Below are 19,492 nucleotides of genomic sequence, written 5' to 3'. Positions count from 1 at the left end.
CAGGCTTTGGGGAGGAAATGAAGCTTTAGACTTCACATGTAAAAAAGATGCACATTTTTCCAGTTTTCCTCAGATTCTCAAAATGTTCAGTCTCTGAAAAATATTTGAACTACTACCACCTTTTAACCAATGAAATGAGAAAAAACAAATATCAGAACGACGTTAATAGGATTTTATGACTACTTTTCCCAGCATGCCCCGGTCAATACAGAACAGAGCCGTTACCCTCAAGCTTTACACACAATACGTCTCCAAACCAACGTCTGCCGGCACGCAAGAAGCAACGGTTCTCACAAAGCTAACGCAGTCTCTTAAACAGGAACAGGAGGATGGCAGAAAACTAAACGAAGTAACAAAGTTCAAGCCGGTTACAGCAGGTTTTTCAAGGTGGAGCGACGGAGGGCGCCCGTGTGTGAAGCGACGGCGCCTCCAGAAGGAATTCTCCTTGCAGCCGCCCGCACTGCGGGATCAAACGCTTTGGGGGGAGGTGAAGACCAAAGGCCTCTATGGCAGGTCTCTCACCTGTCAGCGGCCGAAGAGCCACGCCGCGCAGAGGGTGACGGGTCCTTCCGGTGTGGGGAGGCGGAAAGCGCCCTCAGACGGGCGGGCCCGGCAAGGAGCAGTCGAGACTTCCGGCGTCTCCTCCTGGCGGGCTAGAGCGTCGGGGCGCGGCGTGGCGGGGCGGCGCGCGCTTGCTGTTCTAACGGCCCGCGGGGGTCAGCCGGCGGGCTGGTCCGGGGTTGGTACCGCCTGGCTTCGGCTTCCCAGACGTTCAGACTCTCGCGGGGATCGCGTTCTCCTGTTCCAGTCTCCGCTTTTTTTTCTTTCCCTGAGTCCCGTCGCCTCTAACACATTCAGTTCAGCTGCTGTGACCGAGGACACCTGAGCCACCAGCTCGCGTTGCTCCTCTCAGGGATCTGGCGCTTCTGCTGGCCTCCGAGGACGGAAAGCCCGGACCACGTGAGCCCCGCTCTGGCACTGAAATCCACTCGGCCCCGTTTGGCTATGAAATTTGGCCACACTAGATTTCATTTTATTCACCAAATTAAATGCCTACTTTGCACTAGGGAATACAGGGGTGAGAAAAAATTGTAATCCGGTAGTCTCTGTTCCTCATGGGGTTTAGTAGTCAAATGGATAAATAATATTGACCTCATAGATTTGTTATGACGCTGTAAAGTACTTAGAATAGTGTCTGGCACTTTATAAGTGCTCAGTACGTGTTAGCTATTAGTTCATCTTGATCATTCCATTGTCGTCATCACCACTATTATCACTATCATTTACTTTTTAAATGACAAACTTTAAATCCAAGCACTGACTTTTCTCCACGAAGCAGTGAGTCCGAGACTAATCAAGTTTATTCTAAGGTACTGGCCTTCAAACTCTTGATCATACATCCCTATCAGAAAAAAAAAAAAAAAGAAAAAAGATTATATACATGTACTCGTAAGTATGGTATTGATATATTATGAATACCATGAAACATACAAAACAGAACTTTAGAAAGGTGAGGTAAAAACAGTAACAGAAGTTTTATTTTTTTCTTCCCACACAACAATTACGTCGCCAAACATGTATTCCATCACTTTGGAGTCCAACTGGCTAAATGAGCACGTTATCAAAGCAGCCTGCAATTAAATTCGGAGTTCCCAGAATGGTTCTTTTACGAAGAATTAATAGAAACCAGTCAGATCAGTGCTTGAACTGTAAGGACTACTTGAATGGTTCTTGTATCAGAGGAAATAAATAAAATAGGCATCCGCTGTGTAATCTTTATTGATCTGACCTGAATATTCATTGATTGAATATTGACCTCTCACATTTTCAAAGAAAGAGATTATGTTTCACAGAATAAATCAACTAAAAGCTTATGATATCTGCCTTTCATACAAAATTCATGAAAATGAACCCTAGATCAATTAGCTCCTGTTCGGTACCAGAAAGAAACATGTTTACTTTGTAAGATAAAATAGGCTTTTCTGACCATTTTCTTGAAAACTCAGAATCTACTTTTCTATCACTGGACTTAAAATATGCTCAAGTTTCCATCTAAATTTTATGTAAAACAAAACTCCAGTGAGTAATGTTATGTGTCTACTCAATATTCGGTCCCCTCTTACTCCTTTGTAACCCCTTGTTTTGTTCAGATACCTACCTTATTTGCAGCATCAGAAAATGTTACTGATTTTATCTAAACCAGTCACCATACAGAATTCTCAGTAATTGAGCAAGTGACCCAAGTTGGCTTAGACTGAAGGAAGGGACTTCTGTTTCATGCTTATAAGAAAGTTTCTAACACTCTTCTTGACATGGAAACATCTAGTTTACACTGTCACTGGCAGCCATCTTATCCCCCACAAGAGAATAAAGCTGATGCTGAGCACAACTGAACAAAGTAATGGAAAGATGTCCTTGGTGACATCATTCCAAACCTGGAGCTCACCTTCTCTGTGAACTTCTTTTAGGTATACCTAATAGGTTTCCTTATTATTTTCTGATACAGATTTCATGAAAATTAAATGAGTTAAAATAGTGTTGGTCATGTTGTAATTACTCAGGAAATTTTAGTTAATACTTTTGTTAAATCAGCTTGGGTCTGGGATTCTGTTTCTTATAGCTAAAAAGAATCCTACCTGATACATACTCTACACCTCTCTTTCCCATATATTTAAAGAAAGGGTCTGTTGTGCTACTTCTTAACTTCTAAAGGGCTAGAGAAAGGGTAGGAGGTGGAGGGAGGAGGGGCTGATTATAATGCTGTCTATGAGGGGTACTATTAATTGGTGAAATAGCCACTTTGAGAAATGCGCTAAATAGCAGTGGGATCCAATTCAGCATATCCAGCCTGTCTTTCAGCAGCAGCCTAGAACTATCAAATCCGAAGGCAGTTACTACACATGGTAGTTATTTGTGTACATGTTAATATCATTTACTGCATATTAGTATTTTACTCCACTGCCTCACTAAGTTGCCTTATTGTTTGGAGTTCATTCTTTCAGAGTTTCTAGGATTACAACCATATCATTGAAATGGTGAGAGTTTTACATACTCCATTCCAAGTTTTATACCTCTACTTTCTCATATCTAATTGCATTGGCTAGTATTTCCAGTAAAATATTTAATAATCGTGATGACAGTGGGCTTCATGGTCTTATTCCTGCCTTTAATGAGGTATCTCTAGAATGTTTCCATTAAGCATGGTGCTGGTTTGGGGGACTAAAGTAGATTTCTTTTATCATGAATAGGAAGTATCCAGCTATTGAGAGAATGGATAAAACGTTTGACACCGGGACTTTGAAGAAACAAAGCATTGAGCATACCATTACATCTTGTCATAAAAATAAATATAAACTAGACAATATTTACTTCTAAGACACTAAGGAAATTAACCTAGGTTGGGATGAATATCCTTTCTTACGTATGTTATACACCATCATAAAATTTAGTCCTGACTAGTTTGTTTATGAGAAATTCACCTGTGATATCCTGATTTTTAATCCTGATTTTTAATCCTGAAAAAGTTCTTTGTTATCTCTTACAAATGTCACCTTTAATCTACAGTCTAGTTTCCTCTACATATTTGTTATGGGAAATAGCATGGACCTACTTTAGTTTTGTTATAAGAAATTGTGTCTGTTCAATTGTGCTGGTTGTAAAAAATAAGGGACATTTAATAATAATAAAGGGGTTAGGTCATCAAGAAGATATAACAACCCTAAATTTGTATGGCACTAATAGCAGAGGTTCAATATATATGAAGCAAAAACTGAATGGAGAATTAGGAAAATCAACAATTCTAGTGGGTGATTGTAACACTCGTCTCTCAGAAGTTAGTAGAAAAACTAGACAAAAAAATCCGTAAATGTATAGAAGAGTGAAACAACATTATCAGCCGACTTGATCTATTTGATATTTATAGAACATTCCATAAAAAGAAAAATGCACATTTTTTAAGTGTACAGCATATTCACCGTACACTTTTATGGTGTTCATAAACAAACCTTGATACTGTTACATAGACTGAAATAATACACAGTATGGTATCTTATCATAATTAAATTAGAAATCATTAACAGATATCCTGGGAAACCTCAAATATTTTGAAATTAACAAACACATTTCTAAATAACCTATGGGTCAAAGAAGTAATTGCAAAGGAAATTGAAGCAGATTGAGAACTGAATTAAAATAAAAACATATTTCAAGAGGTATGGAATAAAATTAAAGTAGTGCTTAGAGGGAAAAAATATAGCTTTACATGCTTATATTAGAAAAGAAGAAAAGTCCTCTCTTGCTCCTGCCATATTTGCCATGTGATAACCTACATCGCTGTAGAGCCACCACCAAGTCCCTCATCAGATGTGTTCCATGGGCTTTGGACTTCCCAGCTTCTGGAACTTACTATAAATCAAGATGTCTACTCAGTCAGTGGAAAGAGAAGATTCAATACTTACCCCAAGTCAGACAAGTAGGAAAAAAATCTAAGAATGAAGTTGGAGGAGGATCCTGATGGTGAAGACGGATCAAGTATCCCCTGAAACTATCTCCCTGATCCAGAGGTTTTCCAACAGCATTTTGGGCAGTTTAGATACCAGGATTTACCCGGAACCCAGGAAGCTGTGAGCCAGCTCCAAAAACTTTACCATCTGTGGCTCAGGCCAGAGACACACACAAAAGAAAGGGTCTTGAGCTGGTAGTACTGGAGCAGTTTGTTGCCATCCTACCCAAGAAAGTACAGATTTGTGTTAGAGAGCATCATCCAGAGAATGAAGAGGAGGCGGTGATGGTGCTGGAGGATTTGGACAGTGAACTTGATGACCCTGGACAGCTGCTTTCTTTCCATCAATGAAAATGGGAAGTACTAGTAGAAGAGATAGTATCTCATGAAGCAGCTCAGGGATTACCAAGTTCTGAGCTTGACGCTGTGGAGAATCAGCTCAAGTGGGCACCCTGGGAGCTCCATTCCCTAAGGCACTGTGATGATGATGGCTAGGACTGAAAATAGAGCTCTAGTTCCAAAGCAATAGACTCCTTCAACAGTGGAATCTCATCAAGTTCCTGGCACTCTCAATATAGGTGTTCCTCAAATTTTTAAATATGGAGAAGCCTGTTTCCCCAAGGGCAGGTTTGAAAGGAAGAGAAATTCTTCTCAAAAGAAACAGCATATATGTCATGAATGTGGAAAATACTTTGGTCAGGGCTCAGCCCTTTTTCTGCAAAGAATCCATAATGAGAAGAAACCTTATGGATGTGTTGAGTGTGGGAAAACAGTCAGCAGAAGTTCCATCCTTGTGCATCACCAGAAAGTTCATACTGTAGAAAAGCCTTACAAATGTCTTGAATGTGGGAAAGCCTTTAGTCAGAATTCTGGGCTTATTAGTCATCAGAGAATCAATACTGAAGAGAAACCTTACAAATATGTTCAGTGTAGGAAATACTATAGGGAAAGATCAAATCTTTTTAGACACCAGAGAAGACACAATGCAGAAAAACTTCTCAGTATAAACGTTTAAGAAATTTAAAAAAAAAAATCAGCACTCAGGTCTTTCTCTTCAGAAATGAAGACAAAATTAAAAACATGAAATGATACAGAATAGTTTTTCCCTATTGACTGTCAGAAAATCCACTGGGAAACACACACAAAAAATCTTCACTCGACATTATTGTATCTTGAAAGAAGTGGTGTCACACCTGCCTAGAAACTGAGATTTTAAACTTAACTCACTTCTGGTCAACATGTTGGAATAAATGGTCCCCAGTTTCACTCTCCCACAAATCAGCAAAGACAGCCAAGCTGGGGCTGCTTCAGGGGAAGAGGAGGAAAGACCTACAGAGTTCATGAAGGCAGGAGAAGACACAGTGAGAGAAAGAAAGTACTGCTCCCACTATTTTGAGCCCCAGCTGCTTCACGGCTGGAGCTGATGAGCACACGGAGCAAGAGCTGACAAAAGCTGCAGTTGTGCCCTTTCTTTGAAGTTGCTTGGAGCTGGCAGGGAAGAAGAGGGCCGTGGTGGCTCCCAGGCCAGCAAGAATAGTAACGGGGTTCCCATGGATCCACATAGGAGCAAGGAGGCACAGACAACAGAAAAAAGGAGCCACTCAGAGGCTGGTGAATCATCACAAGGGACCAGCCCATGAGAAGTGTTTGGAGTGTGGGTGGTGGGAGAGAAGGGCCCACTCGGGGAACACTGGGGCATATCATGGACGGCTGATCTGCCCTCCAATCAGCACAGGAACACTCTGTGTAGACTGTAGAACTGCAGGGGGTGCAGTTTGCTGAAAAGGCAAACTGGACCAGAGTGTCTACACAACCAAGGTGTACCAGAACTCACAAGACCTGGAAGTACGTGCAAGGTCAACCATTAAAACTTGAGCTGCACAAAAAGCCTTCCCCATGGAATCAGCAGCAATGAAGCAATTTAGCTCAACCACAGGGCTCAAGTGCTGGTCCCCACAGTAAGTTCCTCCATTTTAGAAGTAAGCAAAGGACAAAAAATTAGTTCCAGTGAAGAGTTTAATGGAGGGAACAGTGAATAATCCAACACAGAGCTGACAAAGTTTGATGTTAACTAGTAAAGGTCTAACACCACCAAAGAACACCTAAAAACCGAAGCCCCCTGAGCTCCAAAGCCAGGGAAGGGGGGAGGGCTGAGGACTTCAGCCACGTCCCCCCGACATCCACAACCAACCCAGTGATGAACACCAAGCCACCACTGGAAGCACCTCAGGCACCAGAGACAGGGTGGTGGTGAGGCTGAAGATCTCAGCCATGCCCCCCAAACATTCACAACCAAAGAAGTGCCCAGGGCTCCCAAGCAGGGGCCGTGGGGAGCTGAGGGCTTTAGCCATGCCCCTCCCGACATCTGCAGCCAGCCCAGTGACAACCACCGAGCTGCCACAGGAAGTGCCCCAGGTCCTGAGCCAGGGTGGTAGGAGCCAACATCCTCAGCCACACCCTCTGGACATCTACAACCAGCCTAGCAATGACCACTGAGCAGCCGCAGGAAGCTCCCTGGGCTTCCGAACAGGAGCAGTGGGGGCGCAATGGCCTCAGCAGTGCCCCCTGGAAATCCATAACCAGCCCAGCAATGACCACAGAGCTGCTGGTCTCCCCTGCCAGAATACGGGAGAGCCACAGGCCTTGATCACACCCCCCCGTTCCTCCTCTTCCCACCCTATTTCCTCCCCCTTCATATCTCCCGCTCCCCGTAACTGCTCTACAACAACATCTTAGAATGAGGCATGGAGCCAGAATAAGCCAAACCCAACTGCAACTAGGCAAGCTGCCAACACCACCCCGGGTCCTTCTGGGGTCCTGAGGCATGGAGCCTGGTGAAGCTGAACCTAGCCATAACCAGGTAAAGAGTACACTGAAAACACCACTTCCACGAGGGTCACCCACCATAGCTACTGCAATTTCCATGGATGCCACAAAAGCAGGTAGTCTCTATAGTAGTAGTCACAGCCACTGTGCAGATGGCACTCCAAACTCTCAACTGCATTGTCACAAGGAGAGGCACTAGTAGAGACCAAAAAAAAAAAAAAAAAAAGAGGTCCTCTTTCTTCACAAAGCACACTCCAGATAATAGAAGAAGCATCTGATTTACAATAATAGGGGGTGACTTGATCACACCTGTCTCAGTGCTGGACAGATCATCTAGGCAACAACACAACAGAGGAACAGTTAATCTATCAGATGGAGAGAACAAATCTATGGTTATTAGAGGGGGAGGGGGGAAGAGGAGGAGGGGAAGAGGATGGATAAGGGGCATAAAGAATAAGTATGATTTGTAACAATGAATATGCTAAGAAAAAATAAATTTAAAAATAAATAATTCAGTTGTTAATGCCTAAATTTTCCATGTGATGATTATATTCCCTATTATTTTCTAAATAATGAACTACCTGATTCTTTGTCCCTTTCTTAAAAGTTTCCTTTTTTTAGACAAATACATTATTTCTGTGTTGATCATTGAAATGTTCTTTGTAAGGATACATTCCCTTCTACATTAAAAGGCAACATAGGAATTAAAAAGTCTGAAAACTATCTTAAACTATTTTAAAATCATCTTTAAGAAATTTAACCTTCTATTTCCTTTTACTAATTTGAATATGCATTTAAGAAAATAGACAATAAAGGATGGCTAAAAGCCTCAACGTAAAATGAGCCTAAAAATCTCAGATAAGAACTGATGGGGATAAAAAAATCAAAAAGTGAACCAGCCAACTGCTCCCACCAACTCGCCCTAAGAGAGCCGGTCTGCCTGCTGTGTTCATCAGACTGCCCAGTGGAACATAAGGTACTCTGCTCATTTCATCTGATCTGTGGACTGTGAAACCCCCTGCCACAATGAATAAACATCAAAGAAAAAATATCAGAAATATGAAAAATCAAGAAAGTACACCACCAAAAGATAATAAATCTCAAGCTCTAGATCCTATAGAACAAGAAGCCATTGAAATGACTGACAAGGAATTTCGAGTGATAATTCTAAGGAAACTGAATGACATAGAAGAAAACTCAGCTAGACATCATGATGAAATGAGGAAAAGTATACAGGACCTGAAAGAGGAAATGTACAAGGAAATCAATGCCCTGAAAAAAAATGTAGCAGAACTAGCCGAACTGAAAAAGTTATTCAGCGAAATAAAAAACACAACAGAGAGTTTAAGCAGCAGGCTTGTCGAAGTTGAAGAGAGAACCTCTGAACTTGAAGACGGGCTGTTTGAAATAACACAAGCAGACAAAAAAAAAAAAAAAAAAAAAAAATAGAAAAGAATCAAAGGCATTGAAGAAAATCTGAAAGAGATATCAGACAACCTAAAGTGCTCAAATATCCGAGTCATGGGTATTCCAGAAGGGGAGGAAAAAGGAGATTGCATTGAAAACATATTCAACAAAATAGTGGCAGAAAACTTCCCAGTTATAGGAAAAATCACAGATCTTCAGATCCAGGAAGCTCAATGATCTCCAAACGTATTCAACCCAAAAAGGTCTTCTCCAAGACATGTTATAGTCAAATTGGCAAAACTCAAAGACAAAGAGAGAATCTTAAAAGCTGCAAGAGAGAAGCGTCAAATCACCTATAAGGGAGCCCCAATCAGGCTAACATCAAACTTTTCATCACAAACCCTAAAAGCCAGAAAGGAATGGGATGATGTATTCAAAATACTAAAAGACAAAGATTGCCAGCCAAGAATACTGTACCCTGCAAAGCTATCCTTCCGAAATGAAGGGCAAATAGTATATTTCTCAGACAAATAAAAACTGTGGGAGTTCACTACCACACGACCACCCTTACAAGAAATTCTCAAGGGAGTACTGGGTTTGGTTCCTGAAAAATAAATACCACTGCCATAAAAACCAAAGAAAAATCTAAACCCACTACTATAATGAAAATGGCATTCATGAAGAGAAAACAAACAAACAAAAAGGCTATCTACAACCTAAGGAACCAACAAACACAGAAACCAAAGAGTAAATCAGAAAGCAAGGAACAAAAGACACCTAAGACAACCTAACAACAATCAATAAAATGCTAGGAATAAATCAACACTTTTCAATAACAACTCTTAATGTAAAAGGCTTAAATTCCCCAATCAAAAGACACAGACTGGCTGACTGGATTAAAAAGGAGGACCCAACTATATGCTGCCTACAAGAGACCTACCTCACCCATAAAGATTCACATAGACTGCGAGTGAAAGGATGGAAAAAGATTTACCATGCAAACAGAAAAGAAAAACGAGCTGGAGTAGCTATTCTTATATCTGACAAAATAGACTTTAAACTAAAAACCATAAAAAGAGACAATGAGGGACACTACATAATGATAAAGGACTGATCAATCAAGAAGACATAACAATCATAAATACGTATGCACCCAATGTTGTAGCAGCCAGATTTATAAAACAAACTCTGTTAGACCTAAAGAAGGAAATAGACACTAATATCATAATAGCAGGGGACCTGAACACCCCACTGTCAATATTAGATCATCTAGGCAAAGAATCAGCAGAGAAACACAAGATCTAAACAATACTCTAGACCAATTGGACTTGGCAGATAACTACAGAACATTGCACTGAACAACCTCAGAATATTCATTCTTCTCATCAGCACATGGATCATTCTCTAGGATAGATCACATATTAGGTCATAAATCAAGTCTCAAGAAATTCAAAAAACTTGGAATTATCCCATGTATTTTCTTAGACCACAATGGATTAAAACTAGAAATTAATAACAAACGAAACTCTGGAAACTATACAAACACATGGAAATTAAACAGCATTCTACTTAATGACATATGGGTCCAAGAAGAAATCAAGCAGGAAATCAAAAAATTTATTGAAACTAATGAAAACAATAATACATCATACCAAAACCTGTGGGATACTGCAAAAGCAGTATTAAGGGGGATATTTATTGCATTAAATGCTCACCTCAGAAGAATGGAAAGATGGCAAGTGAACAACCTAACATTTCACCTTAAAGATCTAGAAAAACAAGAACAACCCAAACCTAAAGTTAGCAGACGGAAAGAAATCATTAAGATCAGAGCAGAACTGAATGAAATTGAAACCCAAAAAACAATTCAAAAGATCAATGAATCAAAAAGTTGGTTTTTTGAAAAGATAAATAAAATTGATGAACCATTAGCATGGCTAACAAAAAAAGAAGAGAGAAGACTCAAATAACAAAAATTAGAAATGAAAAAGGTGATATTACAACTGATTCATCTGAAATACAAGGAATCATTCGAGACTACTAGCAACAACTATACACCAACAAGTTTGAAAATGTGGAGGAAATGGATAAATTTCTGGACACACACAAGCTCCCAAAACTGAGCCATGAAGATGTAGAAAATCTGAACAAACCAATAACAAGAAATGAGATTGAAGCTGTTAGCAGAAAGCTCCCAACAAAGAAAAGCCCAGGACCAGATGGATTCACAGCAAAATTTTACTAAACATTTAAACAGGAATTGACACCGATTCTTCACAAACTATTCCAAAGGATTGAAACAGATGGAAATCTCCCAAACTCATTCTATGAAGCAAACATCATCCTGATACCAAAACCAGGTAAAGATATAACCAAAAAAGAAAACTACAGGCCGATAGCCTTGATGAATATAGATGCAAAAATCCTCAATAAAATACTAGCAAACAGAATACAGCAACACATACGTAAAATTATTCACCACGATCAAGTGGGATTCATCCCAGGGATGCAAGGTTGGTTCAACATACGCAAATCAAGAAATGTGATACACCACATTAATAAAATCAAACATAAGGACAATATGATCATCTCTATAGATGCTGAAAAAGCATTTGATAAAATTCAACACTCATTCATGACTAAGACTCTCTATAAATCAGGTATAGAGGGAAAGTATCTCAACATAATTAAAGCCATATATGCCAAACCCACTGCCAATATCATCCTGAATGGGGAAAAGCTGAAAGCTTTTCCTTTAAGAACAGGAACTAGACAAGGATGCCCACTCTCACCACTCCTATTCAACCTAGTGTTGGAAGTACTAGCCAGAGCAATCAGAGAAGAGAAGGAAATAAAGGGCATCCAGATTGGAAAAGATGAAGTCAAACTGTCCCTGTTTGCAGATGACATGATCCTATATATCGAACAGCCTAAAGCCTCTAGAAAAAACTCTTGGAGGTGATAAATGATTTCAGCACAGTAGCAGGATACAAAATCAACACACAAAAATCAGTAGCATTTCTTTTCTCCAATAGTGAACATGCAGAAAGAGAAATCAAGAAAGCCTGCCCATTTACAATAGCCACCAAAAAATAAAATACTTAGGAAATGAGTTAACCAAGGATGTGAAAAATCTCTATAATGAGAACTACAAACCACTGCTGAAAGAAATTAGAGAGGATACAAGAAGATGGAAAGATATCCCATGCTCTTGGATTGGAAGAATCAACATAGTGAAAATGTCCATACTACCCAAAGTGATATACAAATTCAATGCAATCCCCATCAAAATTCCAAAGACATTTTTCTCAGAAATGGAAAGAACTATCCAGACATTTATACGGAATAACAAAAGACCATGCCTAGCCAAAGCAATGCTGAGCAAAAAAAATAAAGCTGGAGGTATAACACTATCTGACTTTAAACTGTACTACAAAGCTATAATAACCAAAACAGTATGGTGCTGGAATAAAAACAGACACATTGATCAATGGAATAGAATAGAGAATCTAGAAATCAACCCACACACCTACAGCCATCTGATCTTTGACAAAGGCACCAAGCCTATACACTGGGGAAGAGACTGCCTCTTTAGCAAATGGTGCTGGGGGAACTGGATATCAATATGCAGGAGAATGAAACTAGACCCATACCTTTCACCATACACTAAAGTCAACTCAAAATGGATTAAAGAATTAAACATACACCCTGAAACAATAAAACTTCTTAAAGAAAACATAGGAGAGACACTTCAGGAAATAGGACTGGACACAGACTTCATGAATACAACCCCAAAAGCACGAGTAACCCAAGGAAAAATAAACAAATGGGATTATATCAAACTAAAGAGCTTCTGCACAGCAAAAGAAACAATTAACAGAGTTAAAAGACAACCAACAGAGTGGGAGAAAATATTTACAAAATATACATCTGAAAAAGGATTAATATCCAGGATATACAAGGAACTCAAACAACTTTTCAAGAAAAAAACAAGCAACCCAATTAAAACATGGGCAAAAGAGCTAAGCTGGCATTTCTCTAAGGAGGATATACAAATGGCCAACAGACATATGAAAAAATGCTCAACATCAATCAGCATCCGGGAAATGCAAATCAAAACTACACTGCGATACTATTTCACCCCAGTTAGGATGGCTAAAATCCAAAAGACTCTGAACGATAAATGCTGGCGAGCTCGCAGAGAAAAAGGAACTCTCATACATTGTTGGTGGGACTGCAAAATGGTGCAGCCTCTATGGAAAATGGTATGGAGGTTCCTCAAGCAATTGCAGATAGATCTGCCGTATGACCCAGCTATCCCACTGCTGGGAATATACCCAGAGGAATGGAAATCATCAAGTCGAAGGTATACCTGTTCCCCAATGTTCATCACAGCACTCTTTACAATAGCCAAGAGTTGGAACCAGCCCAAATGTCCATCATCGGATGAGTGGATACAGAAAATGTGGTGTATCTACACAATGGAATACTACTCAGCTATAAAAACAAATGAAGTACTGCCATTTGCAACAACATAGATGGACCTTGAGAAAATTATATTAAGTGAAACAAGTCAGGCACAGAAAGAGAAATACCACACGTTCTCACTTGTTGGTGGGAGCTAAAAATAAATAAATCAATTCACACACACACACACACAAAAAAAAAAAACCATTGGTGAGGGAGAAGACACAACAACTACAATTCCTTGAAGTTGATATGACAAGCAAACAGAAAGGACATTGTTGGGTGGGAGGGGGGAGAGGGAGGAGGGAGGGGGATTTTTGTAATGGGCCACAATAATCCACCACATTGTATATTGACAAAATAAAATTAAGGAAAAAAAAGAAATCAAAAAGTGAATAGGACCCCTATTCTGGGGAAGATATACTTTTATCTAAGAATTGAAGTATATGAAGAATTTAATTGTGGTTATCTGCCTGCAGGTAAACTCAAAAACTGTTCATCCTATCTATGATTTGGAGTAATCTTACTGATGAAAATAATGTTCTCCCAGATACCATTAAAAGGTAGATACTCTGAGCAGTAAGTGAAGGTAGAAATTATAACGCTAGAAAAGAATTTGCTGTGAATGAAAGTATAGAAGGGCAAATGTAAACATAAGGGTAATAGCCTGTCTTGGCTTTCAGAAGAAGACTTCAAGATGTAATTCATCATTATTTTGCCTTTATCTTTGTTAGGGACAGAAAATTCCCTGACAGGTGGGCAACAGGAATCAGTTGCTATTTTTATTCATTTAGTACAAAAGGGCTGAATACCAGGCTAAAAAAGCAGCCGTGCATTTATTATTAAACATTTTCTACCAACAAGGCACTGTGCTAGGTACTGTACTCCTACCATATGTAGATAGGCATTTCTTCTACTGTAAATCACAGGGGATCTGGTACAAAGCTGTTTTATGTGTGTTACCCTATTCCCTCTGTTTGAGCATTCCCAGGGGAGGTCACCTCTGAGATTTCCAGAGCCACAGTTCTACCAGGGTGTTGAATTGGGGGCAGAGTGGGGGAGAGTAGGACTCAGCTCAAAGAGCTAGCCAGCTCTCCAGCATTCTTCAGAGGTGAGTCCAAGATAACTCCTTACCACAGTTTGGAGGTTTGTGAATCATTTTAAAAAATTATTCAAGCTCTAATAGCATTAAGGTTATACCTACATGTTAAGTTGAATGGACCATTTTATTTAAAAAATAGACTATTAACAACTAATTTATTAACTATCAGAATTGCTTAAACTATTTTAAAAAATATTTCAGTGCAGCCATACTGGTTGCCAAATACCAACATACTTTGGTACCAGTTGATAAATAGTTAATTCCATAAGACCTTGCACCCCACCCCATCCCCCATCCTGTAACAACTACCTTAGGCACAATTAGGTCCCACCTCTGAGACCTGCCAGAGATCATCATGATCCAGCAACCAAAGCCTGGCAATACAGATAGCTTTTGTTATGATATTTCAAATATCACTCCCTCTTCCACCACTAAATACAATAAAATGTCACAAAATGCCATTTTAGTGACTTAAAAAAGTATTATGAAAACTCAGGGAATACTCATTGACAACATCAGGTGGGATGGAGGTAGGAAAGACAAGAGAATATCCAGGAAAAGTTTACAGAGTATATTAGTGCTTCCCAACCTTTTGATAAATACTAGTAATAATAAATACCATTTATCAAATGCTCACTGTATTATAGGCTCTGTACCAAGTGCCTTTTTTTTTCTTCCTCCTGAGACTGGCTAGTATGAGGATCCGAACCCTAGACCCTGGTGTTGTAACATCATGCTCTAACCAACTGAGCTAACTGGCCACTCACCAAATGTCTCTTACAAACATTTACTACATTTATTCCCCTAAAGCTTCAAAACATATATAATTACAATTTTACTTTATAGATGAACAGCGTTTTTCTTCAGCCAATTCACACTGGTATATCTGAACTGGTTATTCAAAGCCATGTTTTTTGTTTCGTCATGGTATTTGTTCTGATTGGTCAGCACCCCCTCATTACATGAGTTAAGAATTTTCAACATCATCTCTACAGATAAGAAAACTGAGACCAAGAATAAATCAGCTGCATAAGATAACGTAATAAACAGCAGAAATGGAATTTCAGTCCAAGACTGAGAGTGCTGTAAAGTTCAAGCTCTGAACCACTCTCTTACCTACATTTGAAGTATGAAAACAAAAAACACTTCTATGTTTTTTTCTCTTTGTATCTTCTGAGAAGATGACAGTGGTACCATGTGTTTTAATTTCACTGAAGCCCTGCATATAAACAAATAGGAAATAGGGCAGCACAGCAAAAACAAAAACCAAAGACAACATCAACAATAAATTAAGTGAGAAGGTATCCCCACAAACTCTCAAATATCAGTAGATAGGAATCAACCTCCAACACTAACAAAACTCACATGGTGTCAGCAGCTATGCAGGAGAGAGTAAAGAAAAGACAGGGTCTTCTGATAGCCCTGGGAGCTGGAGCCCCCCAAATTACCACAGGTACTCTCAGAAATGCACACAAAAAAGTACGAGAACAACAGCCAAAACCTGAGGGAACATTGCAGATTCTATGTCCCAAGTGAGAGTAGGATGACTGGAGCAGTCCAGGCCCTAGAACTCTCAATTCTTGTGACCAAACAGTTTACTTAGAGGACAAAGCCCCACATGAAGAAGAAACTGCTGGAAGTAGAATCCTAATTGGCCAGTCCAGGAACAAAAAGTGAAAAGGAAACAGAAGGTACAATCCTAAAGGGATTGAAAACAACAGAAGAAGGAGCTTTGGAACTGTGAAGTTACAAAAGCTCTCCTTAACCTACCTCCTCCACTAGTATAAAATATTCACCTCACTCAAACATGAGCAAGGAAACAGATCACACAGTTGAATCTCATAAAGTCACTATGATACTTGGAGGGAAGGGAGTTGGGGGGAGGAGAAGTGGTGGACTAACGGGTACAAAACTATGCCATGTACCCTAAGTGAACCATTGTGCAGTGTATGCATGTATTGAAACAACACACTAGATCCTCCCACAAAAATGTACAAGTAAATGTTAAAAACAAAACAAAACAAAAAACTCCAAAGTTACTATGATAAAAAAATGAGTAAGGAACAGAGTAACATTACTAGACAATGAAGGCACTCTAAAAAGACATGTGCACAGATTGATAAAAACATAATCCTATATTAAAAAATAAGCCAAAAAAATGATTAGCCAAGAGCTTTCTGAATTTGATTTAAAACATTACCAACAACAACAACTTATAGATCCAGGAGGTTCAGCAATCTCCAAGAACTTTCAGAAAACCGCATTTATGCACATCATAATTGAAGTGCTAAAATCCAAAAGAAAAGAGAAAATCTTAAAAGCAGATAGAGACAAAGTGGACATAAATATAAAAATGACGTCTGTTTTATCTTCGAAAACACTGGAGACCAGAGGAAAATGAAACAAGTTTAATGCGATTTAAAAAAAAACAACCAAAAACTGTCAACCTAGAATTCTAGATTTACATTTTAAAAACTTCTATTAAACAACTCTTGGTGAAAGGAATACAAAATGAATTTATAGAATTTTTAAAAATTCAATAAAATCACTATGATCAACCAGAAATCTGCTCTGACTGAGGTTAGCCAAACTCCTAAAGTCTGGAATGGGGTGGCAGTCATCTCTGAAATGCCTTCAGGCCCTTTCTCCCATTGTTTTGGCCATTAGCACCTGGCTGCCTCATAGCCATGCTAATGTCTTTAGCAACCTGTCCCTCTGCTGCACCCTGGATTTTTCTCCGGAAAATGCTCTTTTGTTCTCTACCACATGGCCAGGCACGAATTTTCCAAATCTTTTACTCTGCTTCCCTTTTATTGATAAATTCTGGTTTTACATCATGCCTTTGTTGCCATAACTGGGTGTAGGCTGTTGCAAGTAGCCATGAAGCTTCCTAAATGCTTTGATGTTTAGAAATTTCTTCCATAAATACCCTGGGTCAGCACTTTGAAGTTCCATATTCTATAAAATTTGGGGGCATGGACATAATGCAGCCAACTTACTTGCCAGTTCATAACAAGGGTGGTTTTTGCCCCAATAAGTTTACAATAAGTCCCTTCTCATTTACATCTGGGATCTTCTTAGAATGGCCTTTACTGTCCATATTTCCATCAGCATTCTGCTTACCACCCTTTAACCAGTCTCTAAGATGTTCCAAACTTTCCCTGGTTGTCTTGTCTTCTAAACTCCCACCAGCTGCTAGGCTTTTTATAGCCTGCTTCTTTACATTCTTCCAGCCTCTCCTCAGCACCCAGTTCCTAAGCTACTTCCACATTTTCAAGTATTTGTTATAAGCAACAGCCCACTTCTCTGGTATCAATTTTCTGTATTAGTCAGTTTCTATTGCTTATAATAAAATACCTGCAACTGGGTAATTTATAAGAAAATGAAATTTATTGTTTACAGTTTTAGAGGCTGGGAAGTCCAAAATGTAAGGAACACATCTGGTGGTGGCAACAGTGACCCAGGGGTCTCACAATGCAGAAAATGGTAGAGCAGAGAGGGAGAGATCATCATGTGCTCTCCTTTGAAAGCCCTCAGAACCACGCCTATGACCACCATTATTCATCCATTCACTACGGCATGGTCCTTCAGTCCAATCCCTTCTACAAGGCCCCACCTTTTAATTACCATAATGGGATTTCCCACCTCATTACACTGTCACAGTGAGGACTAAGTTTTGGGGGGACATCAGTCCACAGCACATACATATATTTTATTTATTCATTTATCAGTTAATGAGTTGTATGGGTTGTTTCCACTTTCTCACTATAAATAATGCAGCTATGAACATTCATGTACAAGTTTTGGTGTGAACATTATGTTTTCATCTCTCTTGAGTATTTATCTAGAAGTGGAATTGCTAGGTCATATGGTAACTTCCTGCTTAACATTTTGAAAAACTTCCAAACTGTTTTCCTGAGCAGCTACACCGTTTTATATTCCCATCAGCAACGTACAAAACTTCCAATTTCTCCACGTCCTGGCCAACACTTGTCATTATCTGTCTTTTTTAATTTTAGCCATCCTAGTGGGGGTGAAGTGGTATTTCATTATGGTTTTTATTCACATTTCCTTGACGGTATATGATTGTTGAGCATCTTTTTATGTACTTATGAGCCATTTGTATATCTTCTTTGAAGAAATGCCTATTCAGATCCTTTGTTACCTTTTTAGACTGGTTTATTAGTCTTTTTTCTTCTTTCTTTATTTTTAAATTCTTGATTTGTTAAAAAATTGAGTTATAAGAGTTCTTTGTATATTCTAGATACAAGTCCCTTATCAGAAATGTGGCTTGCAAAAGGTTTCTTCCATTCTGTAGTCATCTTTTCACTTTCTTGATGATACCGTTTAAAGCACAAAAGATAACCAAAATTGATTCCACTGGTGTTAAAAAGATGAAACAAACTTATTCCTATACAAAAAAAAAAAAAAAAAGGTAACATTATTAAGAAACTATCCCCAAGGCTCCAGTTTCAGATGGTTTCATAGGGAAATTCTACTAAACTTTCAAAGATCAGATAGTCCCAGTGCTCTGTAAATTATTCCAGAACTTTGAAAAGGAAGAAAAACTTCTTAACTCCTTTTATAAAGCAATTATAACACTGATACTAACCCAGGTAAAGACAGTGCAAAGAAAGAAAACTGCAGACCAATGTCACTCATGAATATCGATGCAAAAATATAAATATTAGCAAACAGAATCTAACAACGCATTAAGAAAATAATACTCAATGAATAAATTAATTATAGGATGCAAGATTGGTTCAATATAAGGAAATCCATTAATACCATACACCATATTAATAAATGCAAGGGAAATATTACATGATTCTTTCCATAAATGATAAAAAAGCCTTTGATAAATTTCAACACCTATTCATAATTTTTTAAAAAAAAAGACTTTTAAGGAAATAGGAATTGAAGGAGACTTTACACACACATTTTACTCTTAAAGTCAATATCTTATTTAATGTTAAACACTCGAAGTACCTTCGCTAGAATTAGGAACAAGGCATTGATGCCCACTATTTTCATTAAAATGTGACATTATATAGATAAATCAATGTGAGTCAGAGGAATGGATTACAAAGAAACAACACTATTTGCAGAGGATGTGATAATAAACCTGGAAAACCACAGAAAATTAATGCTAAAAAACCTCAGACAATAACATGATTTATTAAAAATGC

At 38.8% G+C, this 19,492-nt stretch overlaps 1 pseudogene; it reads left to right on the top strand.

Moving 5' to 3' along the window:
• The first annotated feature begins 4,416 nt into the window (after nt 1–4,416).
• LOC134391296 (zinc finger protein 24-like) lies at nt 4,417–5,516 on the top strand (annotated as a pseudogene).
• Nucleotides 5,517–19,492: the final 13,976 nt, after the last annotated feature.

The sequence above is a fragment of the Cynocephalus volans genome, chromosome 11 (assembly GCF_027409185.1).
Source record: "Cynocephalus volans isolate mCynVol1 chromosome 11, mCynVol1.pri, whole genome shotgun sequence".
NCBI classification, from domain to species: domain Eukaryota; kingdom Metazoa; phylum Chordata; class Mammalia; order Dermoptera; family Cynocephalidae; genus Cynocephalus; species Cynocephalus volans.
This window is presented reverse-complemented; position numbering and strand designations above follow the sequence as displayed.